Source organism: Protopterus annectens, chromosome 6.part0 (genome assembly GCF_019279795.1).
Source record: "Protopterus annectens isolate FY-2018-M chromosome 6.part0, PAN1.0, whole genome shotgun sequence".
Lineage (NCBI taxonomy): Eukaryota > Metazoa > Chordata > Ceratodontiformes > Protopteridae > Protopterus > Protopterus annectens.
In genome coordinates, this window is record NC_056737.1 from 1969491108 (window position 1) to 1969510809 (window position 19702).

Genomic DNA, 19702 nt, shown 5'->3' on the forward strand with positions numbered 1-19702 from the left:
ATTTTGCATTTCATTACTTTGGCAGAAGATTCAATTATATAATGCTGTTGGAACAGCCAACTACTGGAGTTTACAAAAAATGCAAAGAAAAAGAGGACGACAGGCATCCGAGGTCCAAAACCGACAACGAGGCTTCTTCTAGGCCAGTCGCAGGTTCGCCAGTTCTCAGTGAGGTGCTTTCGCAGCCCCTGACGACCACTACTTTAGAGCCGCAGGCCGATACCGACTCCCACCTGGAGTCAACCAGGCCTACAGGAACTCAAGGTATTGGACCTTCGGAAACCATTCCCTCATATGGGTCCGGAGCCGCTGAGCAGGCATCGGCTTCTGAGGGTGTTTTCAGGCCTACACAATTATATGTTAAAACTACTTCAGCTTCAAAGGCAAAGACTAAAGCAGCTTTAAAGACAAAGAAACAAGTAAAATAGCCCCATGGACAGGCCTCCAAGCCTAAAAAACAGATGCTCAAAACGGCTGAAGATCTGATCACTTTGATCAGGGGTTCTCATCCCCCTCCTGACAAGAGGCCTAGGCAAGAGGTAGAATATGAATCTTCAGATCAGGTTTCCATTTCATCTGATTCCTCTTCTGATCAGGGATACTCTCTTCCTCCTTATGAGGATTCTGATGCTGAAGGATCTATCCCTTCAGCTTCTCCTCCTGAGGATTATTCTTTTGGGGAAACATTGCATACCATGAGGGAACATTTCCACTGAGAGCGCCAAGATTATTCTGAATCTAAGAAAAGGCTCAGAGACTTTCTTTTACTGCCTCAGCACAGACCCCTGGCTATTCCACCTGTGCTAGACATTGTAGATGATGTATTTTCAGAGTCCAGTCTGACTCCTGACACCTCCAGCTCCAGTTAAGCCAGACAGATACTACAGGGTTCCAGACTCCCACAAAAGTCTTTTTAAAAACCATGCTGCTGACCCAGAAACTGTCTCTCCGGGTCCCAAGGGGGCCAAGGCTTCCACTGCAAAAAATCCTACCCCCTCTGACAGAGATTCCAGGGCACTGGACAGATGGGGAAAAAAGATTTACACTTCAGCCACCTTGGCTATAAGGGCTTTAAATTGTCAGTTTCATATGCTTAAATATCAGCAATACATTATGTCACTGCTTAAACAGAAAATGTTGACAAATTCTGAATGTGCAGAAAATAAATGCAGGATTTATTGCATGCAGCTGAACGGGTTGGAAAGCATACTTTACAATGTGGTTTTGATTTTTTGGAGGCATCCTGCAGAGCCACTGTTACGGGTTCTGTAATTAGGAGGCATGCTTGGTTAAAAGAACAGAATCTGCCTGATCATGTTAAAGCAAAATTATTAGATGCTCCATTACAGCATGATACCTTGTTTGGTGTTAAAGCAGAAGAGGTGTTGAAGAAAATGGAGGACAAATTCAAATCTATGCAAACAGTCAAGGATTTCTTACAGGTACAGCCTCCAAGATTTAGCAGACACTGGCCTACAAAGAATTGGTCCTTTCCAGTGTTAGACAGGCCACAAAGAGGCAGATACAGATGCCCTAGAGGCAGATCCCAGCCCCAAGGCTCATACAGGTCTAAACAATGGGGTGCTTCAACCTCCAAAAGCGGAGAAGACAAATCACAGCCATACAGAAAGCAGTCCCAATGACTTTCCCCTGCCAGCGCCAAGCACTTATGGCAGCTCCTTTAGGAGGAAAACTAGCACTTTTTTTTCTCAAAACTGGCACCTAATCACCCAGGACAAATGGGTCTTGAACGTAGTGTCACAAGGTTACAGGTTCCACTTTCACACCCTGCCAAGGGCAAACGGTATGCCAGACCTGCCAAAAAATAAATGGGCAGAGGCACAAAAACAAGTTTCATTCCTCATGGACATGAGGGCCATTCAGCAAGTACCACAACAAGAGCAGGGACAAGGATTTTACTCAAGACTGATGTTCATCGTGCATACAGCTGCAGTAATCACAGATGGGTTTTCTGCCGTCAGGTGGTCCCTCGGTCAGCCTTGGTCCGGCGTTGGTTGTCGTCGCTTTCTTTTCTGACGTCAGTGAGGCCAGAGTATATAAGACACAGCCGACACCATGTTCTTCAGTCTTTTTTGCCACGCGGTGCCCGAAGCAGAAGCAGTTCGCAAGTGCCGGTCGGCCAGCTCCTGAATTACGAAAATTTTGGAAACCGAAGTCTTCATTAAAGCTAAGTACCCCGTTGGGGAAACTTTTCTTGCCTCAGACCGATGTCAGAAAAAGTTAATAATTGTATTTCTTGTGGGAAGCAAATACCGCATAAGGATTTCCATTCCCTCTGCATACCTTGTTTAGGCCCAGACCACGACGTCTCGGGCTGTCGCTTTTGCGCTACCTTCAATAAACGCACTATTAAGTGTTGGGCGGAGTTCGCCCAACACTATTTTGGTAAAGCTTTTGATTATAAAATGTCGTCGGACACTCTGACTACCGTTTTGTCCAAAAAACGCAAGGAAAAGGACCGACACGCGAGGCCCGCGGTCCCCGCCGACACCACACCAAAACAGGCTACACGTGGTCCGGTTCTCAGCGAGATGCCTTTGCAGTCCGTGACTACCGACGACACTCCTTTGGCGGTGTCCTCTGTACCCGAGACCGCTGGGACCTCGGCCCTTTCCCAGACTACAACCACCGAAGCCTTTGCTAATGTTGAGCCTACTAATGTGGACAGGTCCACTTCCACCCATGGTGTCTTCAGACCCTCATCTTCTTTTTCCATTAAGGCCTTTACTAAATCCAAAGCAGCCAGGCACCCCAAAAGGCCTGTTGCACAGGGCCCATCTCCAGGTCCCATGCCTAAAAAACAGATGCTTAAAATGGCTGAGGATTTAATTACTCTTATCAGAGGTTCTCAACCCCCTCCAGACAAGAGACCCAGAGTGGAGGAAGATTCTCCCTCTTCTGATCAGGGATCCATTTTATCAGAACATTCTGATGCAGAGGAAAACTCTTACTCCCCTTTTGAGGATTCGATGCAGAACAGTCCATCCCTTCTGTATCTCCTCCTGAGGATTTTTCCTTTGGGGAAACCTTGCACACCTTGAAGGAACACTTCCATTGGGAAGGCCAAGACTTTTCAGATTCTAAGAAAAGGCTTAGGGAATTTCTTTTGTTACCTCAACACAGACCTCTGGCGATACCCTCTGTTTTGGACATACTTGATGATGTTTATTCGAGGCTTGCCTTAACCCGGATTCTCTGCCTCCTGCACCAGTCAAACCTGATAGGTATTACAGAGTACCCAACTCTCACCAATTTCTCTTCAAAAGTCATAATGCTGACCCTGAAACCATTTCACAAGGCCCCAAGGGATTGAAGGCCTCCACTGCCAAGAATCCACTTCCAGCAGAAAGGGAGTCAAGGTCTTTAGAAAGGTGGGGTAAAAGGTATATACCTCGCCACCCTAGCCATGAGGGCCTTAAATTGTCAGTTTCATATGCTTAAATATCAACAGTTCCTGTTATCACAATTAAGGAATAAAATGTCTCAACCTGAACAACCAGATTTAAAGGAGTTACAGGATATGATGCATAGTGCAGAACAAGTGGGTAAACACACTTTACAATGTGGTTATGATGCACTAGAGGCTTCAAGTAGAGCGGCTGCTACAGGATCAGTCATTCGCAGACATGCCTGGCTTAGAGAACAAAACTTGCCTGATCATGTCAAAGCTAAACTTCTAGATGCTCCTTTACAAAGGGATGTGCTGTTTGGTACTAATGCTGAGGAGATAGTACGGAAAATGGAAGAAAAGCCAAATCTATGCAAACTGTCAAAGCCTTTTACAGGTCCAACCACCACGCTTTAGCAGAAATTGGCCTTCAAAAACTGGTCCTTTCCAGCCACTGACAAGCCCCAAAGAGGTAGATACAGACGCACAAGGGGCAGAGGGCAATCACAAGGATCATATAGAGGACGACAATGGAAAACTCCAGCACCAAGAGGTGGCGAGGACAGTGCACAACAATACAGGAAGCAAACCCAATGACCTCCTCATTTTCATGCCAAGCACGTCTCAGCTGGCAGCACCTTTGGGAGGAAAGCTAGCATTATTTGCAGCCAATTGGCATATTGTCACAACAGACAAATGGATCCTGGACATTATAAACAGAGGCTACCAATTTCATTTTCACACTCTTCCAAAAATGAGAGGCATGCCAAACCTGCCACAGAATCAAAGGGCAGAGGCACAACTACAAATTTCAAGGCTCATAAGCATGAGAGCTATTCAAGAAGTACCTACTCACGAACAAGGTCAAGGTTTTTATTCAAGACTTTTTCTGGTACCAAGGAAAGGAACCGACTGGAGTCCCATTTTGGACTTATCCATCCTAAACACATTTCTACTCGTACCAAAATTCAAGATGCTCACATTACAGCAACTTCTTCCCATGCTGGGCAAGGAGTTTTGGCTGGTAACATTGGACCTCAAGGAGGCATATCTGCATGTCCCAATCAGACAAAGCTGCAGAAGATACCTCAGATTTCTTGCAGGTTCAATCCACTATCAATTCTCTGCATTGCCCTTTGGCTTATCTACTGCGCCCAGAGTATTCACAAAGTGCCTGGCATCAGTGATTGCCTACTGCAGACTTCAAGGGATACAAATTTACCCTTATTTGGACGACTGCCTGATCCAAGCGGACAGCAAACACATACTTCTGGAACATCTGGCATATGTGACACGGTTATTGCATTCTCTGGGATACACAATCAACAAAGAGAAATCAAGGCTAACACCATCACAGAAAATAACTTTCCTGGGTGCCAGTTTGGAGACAAACACCCAGATGGCCTATCTTACGCCAGAAAAACAGGGGCAACTATCTCATTACTTCAAAATACTAGCAAAAAGTACCAGGCTTACTGCAAGGAAAATCCTGCAGGCTCTGGGATTCATGGCATCTTGCATTCTTTTAATCCCATGTGCAAAGCTGCATATGAGGAAACTTCAATGGTACCTAAAAAACCTATGGTCTCAACACAGTCACAGTTTGGAAACAATAATACCAATAATCCCATGTTTGCAAAAGGAATTTCTATGGTGGGCCCAAGCATGTCAAGCAAACACAGGCCTCCCATTCTGCAAGCCTCAAGCAAAGCAAGTTATCACAACAGACGCCTCAGATTACGCCTGGGGGGCGCACATGACGGACAGGTGCATCCAGGGCATATGGTCCCAAAAGAAAAGCACCTTCACATCAATCAAAAAGAAATGCTAGCAGTAATAAATGCAATTACAGCTTTCAAGGACTTCCTGCATCCAGGGCAAATACTGATAAGAACAGACAACACCACAGTAATGTGGTACATAAACAAGCAAGGAGGAACACATTCATACCCCTTGTGCAGACTAGCCATGACTCTTTGGAACTTGGCTCTGGAATGGCAAATCGAACTTCAAGCCCCGTACCTGCCAGGATTGGAAAACACGCTGGCAGACAATTTAAGCAGAAATATGACAGATCCACACGAATGGAAGTTACATCCTCAGGTGTTTACAGAAATAACCAAGTGTGGGGAGGCCAGACATAGATCTTTTGCCTCCCACAGCAATCATCAATTGCAAACGCTTTGTTCAAGGACCTTTCCTCCAAACGCCTGGACAGTCCACGCACTTTCATTCAGTTGGACAGCATGGACAGTTTACGCATTCCCACCTCTGCCTCTTCTGCCCAAGGTACTTTTGAAAGCAAGAGCAGACAGACCGAAGATGATACTTATTGCTCCAGATTGGCCACGGCAACACTGGTATCCACTGCTGAGGAGTCTAACACATACTCCTCCCTGGTCCCTGCCTCTAATGCCTCTTCTGCTGACTCAGCACAGCTACAAAACTCTCCACAGTCAGCTGAAAACACTCAATCTCGCTGCATGGAAAATTCCTTAACACCACAACAGACCCTACTCTCCAAGGCGGTGCAGGATGTCATTTTGGAGGCCAGAAGGCCATCTACTAGAAAAGCTTACTCCGCAAAATGGAAGCAGTTTTGTTCTTGGAATGAGAAAAAAGGCCAGGACCCTAGAAAACTGAACTTGCTTCAGGTATTACAGTATCTAGCTGAACTGCTGAACAGTGGACTTTCATTTTCTTCCATAAAAATCCATGCCTCAGCCATTTCTGCAGAATACAACACGGATCTTCCTTTATTTTCTCACCCACTCTTACGACAGTTCCTCAGAGGGGCTAAGAATATTAGACCACCAAGGAAACAACCAATACCAGCCTGGGATCTTAATTACATACTAGAAAAATTAACATTGCCTCCTTTTGAACCAGCTGCCTCAACAGATTTGCAATATTTGTCCTGGAAAACTGCCTTCCTTCTGGCTATCACTTCAGCTCGTAGAGTTTCGGAACTACAGGCCCTCATGGCAGTGCAGCCCTTTCTCATTTTCCATCAGGACAGGGTTTCCCTTCGTACCAACCCGTCATTTATGCCTAAAGTGGTATCCAGGGTAGCTTTAAATCAAGCCATACACCTTCCTACCTTTTACCCCAATCCTCAAAACAAAGGGGAAAGGCTGCTACATTCTTTAGACATCCATAGGCAGCTACGTTACTACTTGGATAGAACAAAGTCTTTCAGGAAATCAGAACAACTCTTTGTGTCCTATGCTGTAGGGGCTCAAGGGAAGCCAGTTTCCAAGCAGACTATTTCAAAGTGGATAGGCCACTGCATACGGTTTTGTTATTCCTATCATGGGAAATCTGTTCCTACAGGTATCAGATCACACTCCACCAGGGCCACAGCTACCTCTACAGCCTTCCTCAGAGGAGTTCCTACCAAAGATATTCTGGAGGCAGCCACTTGGAGTTCTGTACATACCTTCACAAAACACTACCACCTGCCTTTATATTTCAGAACCAGAGCAGGCTTTGCCACTGCTGTTTTGCAGGGCATTCTGGCTCAACCCAGTTCCTCCTAGTACCTACCACCCTGTGCATAGCTTTGGGACTCTACCCATCTGTGATTACTGCAGCTGTATGCACGATGAACATAGTACAGTTTTGTACCTACCATAAATGTAGATGTTCGAGTGCTAATACAGCTGCAGTACAGGTTTCCCTCCCTCCTTCCCCACTTGGTAAAGGCATGGGGCCTAACAACCTCTTCATACAACCTGACTGGGTTATCCTTCTATGGTTTATTTGCTTGCAACCACTGTTTTTGGATTATATTGCATTGCATGTATGCACATATAAGCATAATTTATGTATTGCCTTCCTTCTGGGGGCACCTGACATCTGGGGCAAGAAAGACTGAAGAACATGGCGTCGGATGTGTCTTATATACTCTGGCCTCACTGACGTCAGAAGAGAAAGCGACGACAACCGACGCCGGACCAAGACTTTGGAATTCGGCCGACCGAGGGACCGCCTGATGGCAGAAAACCCATCTGTGATTACTGCAGCTGTATTAGCACTCTAACATCTACATTTATGGTAGGTACAAAACTGTACTTTCTTGGTGCCCAGAAAGGACACAGCCTGGAGGCCAATACTGGATCTATCTATTCTAAACACATTTCTGGATATTCCAAAATTCAGAATGTTGACTCTGCAGCAGCTTCTGCCCATGCTGGACAAGAAGGCTTGGCTTGTAACTTTAGACCTAAAAGAGGCATACCTGCATGTCCCAATCAAACAATCATGCAGAAGATACCTCAGATTCATAGCTGGCTCAGTATGCTACCAATTCTCTGCACTGCCCTTTGGCTTATCTACTGCGCCCAGGGTCTTCACAAAATGCCTGGCACCAGTAATTGCATTTTGCAGACGAAGAGGAATTTAAATATATCCTTACTTGGACGACTGCCTTAGTCAAGCAGAGAACAATGACATTCTACTACAGCATCTGGCGTTTGTAAAAAGATTATTAACATGCCTAGGGTACACAGTAAACGAAAAGAAATCAAAACTTGTACCCTCTCAAGAGATAATATTCCTGGGTGCAAGCTTAAATACAACTGCCCAGATGGCTTATCTCACGCCAGACAAACAAAGGCAACTGACTACTTATTTCAAAAGGTTGGCAACAAACACCCAGTTAACTGCAAGAAAAATTCTGCAGGCTTTCGGCTTCATGGCATCCTGCATTCTACTAATTCCATATGCAAGACTGCATATGAGGAAACTACAATGGTATTTAAAAAGTGTTTGGACTCAACATTGCCACAGCCTGGAAGCAATAATTACACTTATTCCCTGCCTGCAACAGGAGTTTCGATGGTGGGCAAAGGCCTGTCACCACAACAAGGGGCAGCCATTCACCATACCCCCAGACAGACATTGACAACAGATGCATCAGATTATGCCTGGGGGGCCCACATGGCAGGAAGATGTATTCAGGGCTCATGGTCCGCAATCCAAATGCATCTACATATCAATCAAAAAGAGATGCTAGCTGTTCAAAATGCCCTGACAGCCTTCAAGGACCTACTTCATCCAGGACAACTACTGATAAAGACAGACAATACTACAGTCAAGTGGTACATAAACCAGCAGGGAGGCACACATTCCTACCCCCTTTGCAGACTAGCCATGACTTTGTGGGACGCAGCACTGACTTACCAAGTACATCTGCAAGCACAATTCCTGCCAGGAAGGATAAATACTTTGGCAGACTAATTAAGCAGAAACCTCATGGAGCCCCACAAGTGGAAATTGGATCCACATGTCTTCAACACGATAACAAAGAATTGGGGATGCCTGGACATAGACCTATTTGCCTCCCCTCACAATTGCCAACTACAGAGATTCTGCACAAGGACTTATCACAAGCAAGCATGGAGAGTGGATGCTCTATCTTTTCAGCTGGAAAAACTTAACAGTATATGCCTTTCCCCCACTGCCTCTCCTACCCAAGGTACTCCTAAAGGTCAGATAAGAAAAGCCAGAAATAATACTGATTGCACCAGACAGGCCACGCCAGCACTGGTACCCAATCCTAAGGAACTTGACTCAATGTCCAGCATGGACATTGCCTCAAATTCCTCACTTACTGACCCAACAAAACAGTCAGATCCTGCACAGCCAACTCAGGACCTTAAATCTGGCAACATGGTGGATAATGTAGCTTTTCAAAACACACCTCTCTCTAAAGCGCTGATGGATGTTATCTTGGAGGCCAGAAGACCCAGTACCAGAAAATCTTATGCAGAAAAATGGAAGAGATTCTGTGCTTGGAACCAGGCCCAAGGAATTGACATAATTGTTCCAAATAGCCCTCAGATTTTGCAATACTTAACTGAGATGCTGGACAAGATGAGATGCTGGACAAAGGCCTTCATCAATTAAGATTCATGCCTCTGCCATTTCAGCTCATTACAATACAGAGCCACCTATTTTTTCTCATCCTTTATTAAGGCAATACCTCAGAGGAGCCAAAAACATACGACCTCCAAGGAGATCACCAATACCTGCATGGGACCTCAATTATGTCTTGGAAAAACTCACTCTGCCTCCTTTTGAGCCAGCCGCTACAGCTGAAATAAAATATTTACCATGGAAAACTGCTCTGCTCCTAGCAATAACCTCTGCAAGACGAGTCTCAGAGCTACAAGCACTCATGGCTGTGGGACCTTTTATCATTTTCCATCCAGATAGGGTTTCTCTAAGGACAAACCCCACTTTTATGCCCAAGGTAGTGTCCAGTGTGGCCCTCAACCAAACTATTAATTTGCCTACCTTTTATCCAAACCCACAGAATAAGGGTGAGAAACGTCTGCATTCTTTGGACATACACAGACAACTGCGCTTCTACTTGGACAGAACCAACGTTTTCAGAAAGAGTGAGCAATTATTGCTAGCATATGCTGCAGGATCACAAGGAAAGGCTATCTGAAAGCAGACTATTTCAAAGTGGATAGGTCACTGCATTCATTTATGCTATTGTCAACATGGCAAATCAGTGCCTAAGGGCATTAGGCCACATTCCACCAGAGCAGCAGCCACTTCAGCAGCCTTCCTCAGAGGAGTTCCAACCAAAGACATTTTAGAGGCTGCAACCTGGAGTTCAGTGCATACTTTTATAAAGCACTATCATTTACCACTCTACTCCAAATTCAGGGCAGGCTTTGCCACTGCAGTCCTGCAGGGCCTCATAGCCGCTCCTAATTCTATTTAGCAGCAGCCTCCCAACCTTAGCTTTGGGATTCAACCCAATTGTAATGACTGCAACAGTGAAACACGATGAACATAGTACAGTTGTGTACCTACCACAAATGTAGATGTCTGAGTGTATTCACTGTTGCAGTCCGTTACCCACCCACCATCCCCCTTATCTTTGCTGAACATAATCTGTACTTCTCTATTCTATACAACCTATGTGGTATATTTGCTTGTAGATGAAGGAAACTTGTTACTTGGTGCATGCATGTTTTATAGACATATTTTTAGCCTAGCCTTTTAGGGGCACCTGACATCTGGGGCAAGAAAATGGTGTCAGCTGCATCTTTTATACCCCTGGCACACTGACGTCAGGGAGGAGGAGACAGCAATCGACACCAGACCTAGACTTTGGAATTCAGGCCGACTGCAGGTAGCCTGCCAGCAGGATAACCCAATTGTAATGACCGCAACAGTGAATGCACTCGAACATCTGCATTTATGGTAGGTACACAACTGTACTTTGTAAGGTGCATATGAACTTCATGCTGTAGTCGTGGTTGTGATTCACTCAGTATGGTCTTCTAAACGGAATGATTCCAAGCGAGTCACTTAAGCAGGTGATGCTCCTGGATTACCATCAGAAAGAGTAATTTGAGTCTAGTGAGATGATCTGGCTAATGAGTTAAAAAAAAACAAAAAAAAAACGGATTGTTCACTGTATAAATGTAGGAAAATAGAATGCTGCAGAGTTGGAAAAACTGAGTAAAGATGGCAGTACTGCCAGTGCCATGCTGATTATCTTTAGTACCATCTGTTTTGTCAACAGCAACTCAGCCAATGCCATGATGTGAGCTAATTTCTGTACGTCCTGTACATTCTTTGTTGTTTTGACCCCTAGGACTTTTAAATGTAAAACAAACTAACTGAAATTGGTGTCAGTCCAGACATGGCTCCCTGGTTAAAAACGTACTCATTGACAGATGCTTCAGATTTAAAATAGGATCCTGCCATTCAAAATCTGTGCCTGTTACCAAAGGTGTAACTCAAAAAATCCAACCCCCCCCCCTCCTCCATAGTCATTAAAGAATTTTGTATTGGCCTGCCCAATCTCCCAGTTATCCTCTATACCGATGACATGGTAACTTGCTGATCAGGTCATTCTCAAACCAACATTCAGTACCAACTCTAGTCAGACTTGCATGAACTTCATCAATGTCTCCTAAACCATAAACTACTTCCCAACCTCACCAAGAGCAAAACTATACTTTTTGATCTCCACAGAAGATTCACCAAGCACCTGACTCTCTAACGATGTTTGACTTAACACAACCATTCTATAGAGACAAATTCTACCTTCAAAAAAACAGGATTATGCATTGGTCAGTTACTAAACTTCCATTTCCTCCTAGATAAAGTGAGAGCCAAAATAAACTCCCTCCTCTTCGGGGCAAAAAGTACTCCCTTTTGCTATTCCATAATTGTCAAACCAGCCAGTGGCAAAGGAATTCTGATTTCTAAACTTAAATATGGGCTTCCAGTTTTTTACTTCTGCCTCCAAGAAGAACATCGCCACACTCCAGAGTATCCCCAATAGCACTGGTCAATTCATTACAGACTCACTTCTGTGTGAGCATGACTGTACCACCCTAGAAAAAGCCAAATGATTGCTCATAAAAGAATGATCTAACCTATTTTAGAATCCCAACTCTGCAAGCTTCTTCAGTTCCACACATTTACTCCCTTTGCAGATAGAGTTCATAAAAAAATCCTCATACAGCTTGAGAAGAGACTACTTAACAAGTCACGCCAACCTCCTTTACCCCTAGAACTAAACTCCACTACACCGCATATGCTTTTTCTTTTTGGGCACCAATTCTTTGGAAAGTGCTTCACATTGACCTATAGGAAATCATTTAATCCAAATCTTTGAAAAGGAAGAATAAGTTGTACCACCTTTCATGCCCTATGATTTCTGTTTTTGAGAGTGTTTGTGAAGGTATGTTTCTTGAAAAATTGCGGTAAAGTAAAAGGCAGCTTAACGTCTGAAGAAAGAAAATTGTTGGTCCCAGATTAAGGGCAACATGGAGATTTGTGTTATGAAACCAGGTAAGGGTGGGGGAGTTGTAATAGATTTCTTACTTTATACAAGTAAGATGTTGGATTTATTATGTGACACATCTATATACTGTCAAGTTTTATGTCTTTTATGTCTGTTTCATATGTATTTGTGTTTGTGCTTCATATATATATATATATATATATATATATATATATATATATATATGTGCAGTGTCACTTTAAATGCTGCTACACTTGTTCTAGATAAGGGTTTTTATGGGTTTCATACCTTTTGAGAGGCATATTTAAACACGTTTTCTTCCTGTGTTCTGTTTTTATCTCTGATGATTCCTTTACTGAAGGCGAAAGTGCTTAAAAATGTGTAGGCTTCTTCAGAACACCAACAATTTTAACAGTCAGCTATTATTACTGTGCATTTCAACCATACTAGTTACTGTAGACATATTGTTACAGCAGTTTATAAATAATATATTTTTAGAAAGGTTAGTGACAGGATTTTTAGATGGGTAGTCATCTAACACATTTGGGCAAATCAGTCGCTGAAGGACATTTAGTTACTTATTGTTATTTTGTTACAAAATCTTAATGAACTGTACGATAAACACATAAAATATTCCTTTTATTTATCGCAGTTCTTAAAACAGCTTTAAAGTATCTTTTATAATAATTTTATAATAATTTGAGTTGGGTAGCGTAACATTGTATTGTATTTGACATTAGAGGCATTTACACAGCACTGTTACTTTAAATGTTTAAATAGCCAAGTCCTTTTTGGCGCTCTTAAAGTTTTAAATAGCTGACTGTTAAAATTGTTGGTGTTCTGAAGAAGCCCACAAATTTTGGGTGAAAGCGCTTAACCAGTCTTTACAAAGTTTGTAAAAGTCAGCTTTATTACATCGCAAATGCTTTTTATCGCATTTTTATTTTAACGCATTTAGCATCTGCTTGTGTTATCATTGTGCGAACAAGCAGCAGTTTTTTAGTAATGAGTTTTGTAGCAATGAGTTTTTAACAACGAGTGTTAAAGTTCAGTTAATCAGTTATTTTAACATCCGAGGCTGGCGTACTGCTTAGATGAACAACAGCAACGTTCCAATTACAGTGGTTGATTTAATTTGGAACAAGTGACAGTATTTCACAGTGAAAGGGAATTTGTTCTGCTACTAGCTGTTTGGCCGTACAACGGAACCAGAGGGGACACAAATCAGGGGTGTTGGAGCACTTATTGGAACTCTATGGTAATTTTGGTTATAAGTTTTTTCTTCGGAGATTATTATTGAAAGTGCTTAAAAAGTTAAACTACACTTGTTTATTCATCTTTGGTGTTTCCTGTTCGTTCATTTCATTTGTGGTTTGCTGGAGGTGTCTGGTGTGTTTCTTTTGCCATTGGAAATGTTCTTCATGTTTCACTGTTGCAGTCATCGAATTTGGGTTATCCCTACCAGGGTAGCCCTCAGTCGGCCCGAATACCAGAGGCTTAGTATTTCTGCACTGGTTGCTGTTGCTTCAGGACTGAAGTGAGGTTGTCAGTAGTATAAAGTAAGGCAACCGACGCCATTACATCAGTCTTTCTTGCCGAAGAGCATGAAACAGAAGCAGTTTGCACGAGTGCCGGTCGGCCGCTACCTGAGTTTTCATTTTCCGAATTGAAGCTGAAGTCTTTCAAAGCTAAGTACCCCATTGGGGATCCTTTTTTCTTTCTCTGACCGATGTCAGAAAAAAAAAAACAATTGTCTCGCCTCTGGAAAGCAAATTCCACACTGATACTTTCACTCTTACTGCATCACTTGCTTAGGCCCAGACCATGACGTTCCTCGCTGTCATTTTTGTGCTTTGTTCAACGCCAGAACTATATGTCGTTGGGCCCGTATTGTAGCTAGTTATTTTCTCTCTCAGTCCTCGAATTCCAATATGGCTTCGGTAAGTCATCTGACAGCAGATCTTCCGAAAAAACTTAAGGCTAAAGACAGAGACAAGACTGCACAGGTCCAAACTTCCCGACGCTTCCGTTAAGCTAGTCGGCAGTTCTCTGGTCCTCAGTGAGGAGCTTTCGCAGCCTCTGATTGCCCACTCCTGTGGATTCTCAGGCCGCTACAGAGATCCTTTTGGAGTCAGGTATGCTGCAAAACTCTTCAATGACTAAGGATCCTGCGGATGTCTCTACCTTAGATGTGTCCTGAGCCGCTGAGCAGGCACCGGCTTCCAAGGAGGTATTTCGCACTACCGTTTCTCGAACCAGTCCGACTTCTTTCACGTCTACCGTTCTTTAGAAAACTACCGAGTTTCTAAGGCCCAGGGTATGAACCACACTCAAGAAACCAATGACACAATCTCAGGCACCTGCTTCCTTGCCTCAGTCTCAAATGCTTAAAATGGCGGAAGACCTTATAATACTGATCAGGGGAAGCCAAGCGACCCCTTCCAAAAGAAAAAGAGATTTGTCCCCCAGTAGTTTTATCTGAACAGGAGTCCGATGACTCTGGTGCATCTGAATATGAACACATGCGACCCCTTTCTGCTTATGAGGATTCTAATGCAGAGGAATCCATTCCTTCAGCTTCTCCACCCGAGGACTTTTCTTTTGGGAAAACCCTGCATACTTTAAGGGAGCATTTCCAATAGGAATGTCAGGACTACCCTCAGTCTAAAAAGAGACTCAGGAAATTCTTAGATCTTCCACAGCACAGACCCTTGGCCATTCCTCCTGTCCTGGATGTTGTGGATGATGTTTTCATGGAATCCAGTTTGACTCCTGACACCCTCCCTCCTGCTCCCAGGAAACCTGACAGGTATTGTAGAGTCCCTGACTCACACAAATTTCTTTTCAAAAATCCTACTGCTGACCCTGAGGTTATTTCTCAAGGGCTTAAAGGAATTAAAGCAACTTCTGCTAAGAATCCCACCCCCTCAAATAGGGATTCCTAAGCATTAGACAGATGGGGTAAAAAGTATACATCTCTGCTACTCTTGCTATTAGAGCACTAAATTGTCAGTTCCATATGCTAAAATTTCAGCAAAACATTGTGGAGCTCCTCAAACAAAAAATATCATCTTTTCCTGCTTGTGCAGAAAATAGAGTTACCAGAGTTAATGCATTCTGCAAGTCAAGTAACTAAGCACACCTTACACTGTGGATTTTCTTTGTGTTTCACTGTTGCAGTCATTACATTTGGGTTATCTGTCTGCAGGTACCCCTCAGCCGGCCTGAATACCAGAGTCTTCAGATTTCTGCGTCGGATGCTGGCTGTTCTTCCATGATGTCAGGTCGTCAGGGGTATAAACATGCAGCCGACGCCATTACATCAGTCTTTCTTGCCATGCGGTGCCTGAAGCAAAAGCAGTTCGCAAGTGCTGGTCGACCGTCTCCTGAAATTTTCGTTTTTGAGTTTCAGACCCGAAGTCTTCAAAAAAGATAAGTACCCTGTTGGGGATCCTTTTTCTTGCTCCAACCAATGTCAGTAAAAGTTAATAATTGTCTTGCCTGTGGAAAGCAAATACCTCATGGGGATTTTCATTTTTACTGCATCCCCTGTTTAGGCCCAGACCACGACATCCCTTGCTGTCGGTTTTGTGCCTTGTTCTACCCCTGAACTATTCATCGTTGGGCGATTTTTGCAGCCAATTACAATCTCAGTACTCCAAAATGGCTTTGTTAAACCATCCAACTACCAATCTTCCGAAAAAACATAAAGATAAAGACTGTGACAGACCACATAGGTCCAAAACTACCGATGACGCTTCCGTTAAGCTAGTCGCCAGTCCGGCGGTACTCAGTGAGGTGCTTTCGCAGCCCCTGATACCCACTACTTCAGATTCGCAGGCCTCTACTGAGACCCATTCGGAGTCCGGTATGCTGCGAGATGCTTCTTCGACTATGGAACCTGTGGATGTCTCTACCTTGGATGGGTCCGGAGCCACTGTGCAGGCACCGGCTTCTGAGGGTGTATTCAGGCCTACAGACGATCATATTAAACCGACGCCATCAGGCCAAAAACTTGCACTACGCCTAGAAAACTGCCGAGTAAACCGCAGGCTCAGGCCCATATGCCTCAAAAACAAATGCTTAGAATGGCTGAAGACCTTATTACCTTAATCAGGGGAAGCCAGTCTTCCCCCCTGTAAGAGACCTAGAACTGACTTTCTTTCTGATTCTTCTGATCGAGAATCTGATATTTCTGCTCCTCCTGATTACCAGGATTTGCCCTTATCTGCTTATAAGGATTCTGATGCAGAGGATTCCATTCCCTCTGCTTCCCCTCCAGAAGATCTTTCTTTCAGTGAAACCTTGCATACTCTTAGGGAGCATTTTCGCTGGGAAAGCCAGGTTTACTCTGAGTCCAAAAAGAGACTTAGGGAATTCTTACTCCTGCCTCAGCACAGGCCTTTAGCTATCCCTCCTGATGATGTTCATCGTGTTTCACTGCTGCAGTCATTACACATGGGTTATCCTGCCATGAGGTGGGCCTGCAGTCAGCCTGAGTTCCAAAGTCTTGGTCCGGCGTCGGTTGCTGTCGCCTCTTCCCTGACGTCAGTGCGCCAGGGGTATATAAGAAGCAGCTGATGCCATTTTCTTCAGTCTTTCTTGCCGCGCGGTGCTCGAAGCAAAAGCAGTTCGCAAGTGCTGGTCGGCCGACTCCTGAGATTTCAAATTCGATTTCAGAACCGAAGTCTTCAATAAAGCTAAGTACCCCGTTGGGGAAATTTTTTCTTGCCTCAGACCGATATCAGAAAAAGTTAATAATTGTATTTCTTGTGGGAAGCAAATACCTCATAAGGATTTTCATTCTTACTGTATTCCATGCATAGGCCCAGATCACGACGTCACTAGTTGTCGGTTTTGTGCTAGATTTAACAAACGCACTATTAAACGTCGGTTTGATTTTGCTCGCCATTACTTTGGGCGAAGGTTTAATTATACACTGCCGTCGGAACAACTGACGACCGGAATGCATAAAAAGTGCAAAGATAAAGATAAGGAAAGGCATCCGAGGCCCAAAACTGACGGTGAAGCCTCTAATAGGCCAGTCGCCGGTTCGCCGGTTTTCAGTGAGGCGCTTTCGCAGCCCCTGACACCCGCTACCTCAGAACCACAGGCCGCGTCCGACTACCACGTGGAGGTGCCTAGGCCTCTGGAGCCTCAAGGTGTTGGGCCAATGGAGATTAACCCTTCAGATGGGTCCGGAGCCGCTGAGCAGGCATCGGCTTCTGAGGGTGTTTTCAGGCCTACTCAACTTACCATTACAACTACAGCCAAGACTAAGCCTACACTAAAGACAAAGAAGTAAGTACAGCATTCACCTGGACAAGCCTCCATGCCTAAAAAACAGATGCTCAAGATGGCCGAAGACTTGATAACTCTGATCAGGTGTTCCTATCCTCCTCCTGATAAAAGGCCTAGGCAGGATACAGACTATGACTTCTCTGACCAGGTTTCAATATATTCTGATTCCTCTTCAGACCAGGGATATTCTTTACCCCCCCTATGAGGATTCTGATGCTGAAGAATCCATTTCTTCAGCCTCTCCTACTGAGGATTACTCTTTTGAGGAAACGTTACATACCATGAGGGAGCATTTCCATTGGGAGGGCCAGGATTACTCAGAATACAAGAAAAGGCTCAGAGACTTTCTTTTGCTGCTAGAGCACAGGCCCTTTGCTATTCCGCCAGTGTTGGACATTGTGGATGATGTGTTCTCTAAATCTAGTTTAAACCCTGATTCTTTACCCCCAGCTCCAGTCAAGCCAGACAGATACTACAGAGTCCCTAACTCTCACAAATTTCTTTATAAAAACGCTGTTGCAGACCCAGAAACTATTTCCCAATGTCCCACAGGGGTTAAGGCTTCCACGGCTAAGAATTCAGTTCTCTCGGATAGGGACTCTAGAGCATTAGACAGATGGGGAAAGAAAGTTTACACCTCTGCAACTTTAGTAGTGAGAGCTCTAAATTGCCAGTTTCACATGCTTAAGTATCAACAATACTTACTGTCTCAATTAAAACAGAAAATGAGTATAAATGCAGAACAACCTGACTATAAGGAAATACAGGATTTATTGCATGCAGCTGAACAAGTGGGAAAGCATACTTTGCAATGTGGTTTTGATTCATTAGAAGCTTCTTGTAGAGCAGCAGTTACAGGATCTGTGATTCGAAGGCATGCTTGGTTAAAAGAACAAAGTTTACCAGATCATGTTAAGGCAAAATTATTGGATGCTCCTTTGCAGCAAGATAATTTATTTGGTATTAAAGCAGAAGAGGTATTAAAGAAAATGGAGGATAAGGCAAAATCTGTGCAAACAGTAAAGGATTTCTTACAGGTACAGCCACCACGATTTAGCAGAAATTGGCCTACAAAGAATTGGTCCTTTCCAGTGTCAGACAGGCCACAAAGAGGCAGATACAGACGCCCAAGAGGCAGTTCTCAGCCACAAGGTTCTTACAGACCACAACAGTGGGGTGCTTCAAACCCAAAACAAGGTGAGGATAAGTCGCAACCTTACAGGAAACCGTCCCAATGACTTCCCCCTTCCAAACTCTTACCTTTTGGCAGCTCCCTTAGGGGGGAAACTAGCACTTTTTTCTCAAAACTGGCATGCAATCACCCAAGACAAATGGGTGCTGAATATTGTGTCTCAGGGTTACAGGTTCCACTTTCACACTTTTCTAAGGCTAAAAGGAATGCCAGACCTGCCACAAAATCAATGGGCAGAGGCACAAAAACAAATTACAGCTCTCATGGACATGAGAACTATTCAAAAGTACCACAGCAGGAAAAAGGACAAGGATTTTACTCAAGACTCTTCCTGGTACCCAGAAAGGACAAAGCCTGGAGACCCATTCTGGACCTTTCCACTCTAAATACTTACCTGGATGTTCCGAAATTCAAAATTCTGACACTACAACAGCTCCTTCCCATGTTGGGCAAGAAAGCTTGGCTTGTTACTTTGGACCTCAAAGAGGCATACCTGCATGTCCCTATCAGACAAAATTGCAGAAGATACCTCAGATGATTCATAGCTGGTTCAATGCACTACCAATTCTCTGCACTGCCCTTTGGCTTATCTACTGTGCCCAGGGTCTTTACCAAATGCCTGGCACCAGTAATTGCATTTTGCAGACAAAAAGGAATTCAAATATATCCATATCTGGACGACTGCCTGATTCAAGCAGAGAGCAAGGACATTCTTCTACAGCATCCGGCATTCATAAAAAGATTGCTAAGTTGCCTAAGGTACACAGTAAACGAAAAGAAATCAAAACTTGTGCCCTCACAAGAGATAATATTCCTGTGTGCCAGCTTAAATACAACGGCCCAGATGGCTTATATCATGCCAGACAAACAAGGACAACTGACTCAGTATTTTCAATTGATGGCAACAAAGTCCCAACTCCCTGCAAGAAAAATTCTGCAGGCCTTGGGATTCATGGCATCCTGCATACTACTAATTCCATATGCAAGACTGCATATGAGGAAATTACAATGGTACCTA

At 44.0% G+C, this 19702-nt stretch overlaps 1 protein-coding gene across 1 annotated transcript in view; it reads left to right on the forward strand.

The window, feature by feature from the left end:
• SESTD1 (SEC14 and spectrin domain containing 1) overlaps positions 1-19702 on the forward strand; it is a 1957182-nt gene that overhangs the window by 734811 nt on the left and 1202669 nt on the right. The window lies entirely within an intron of this gene.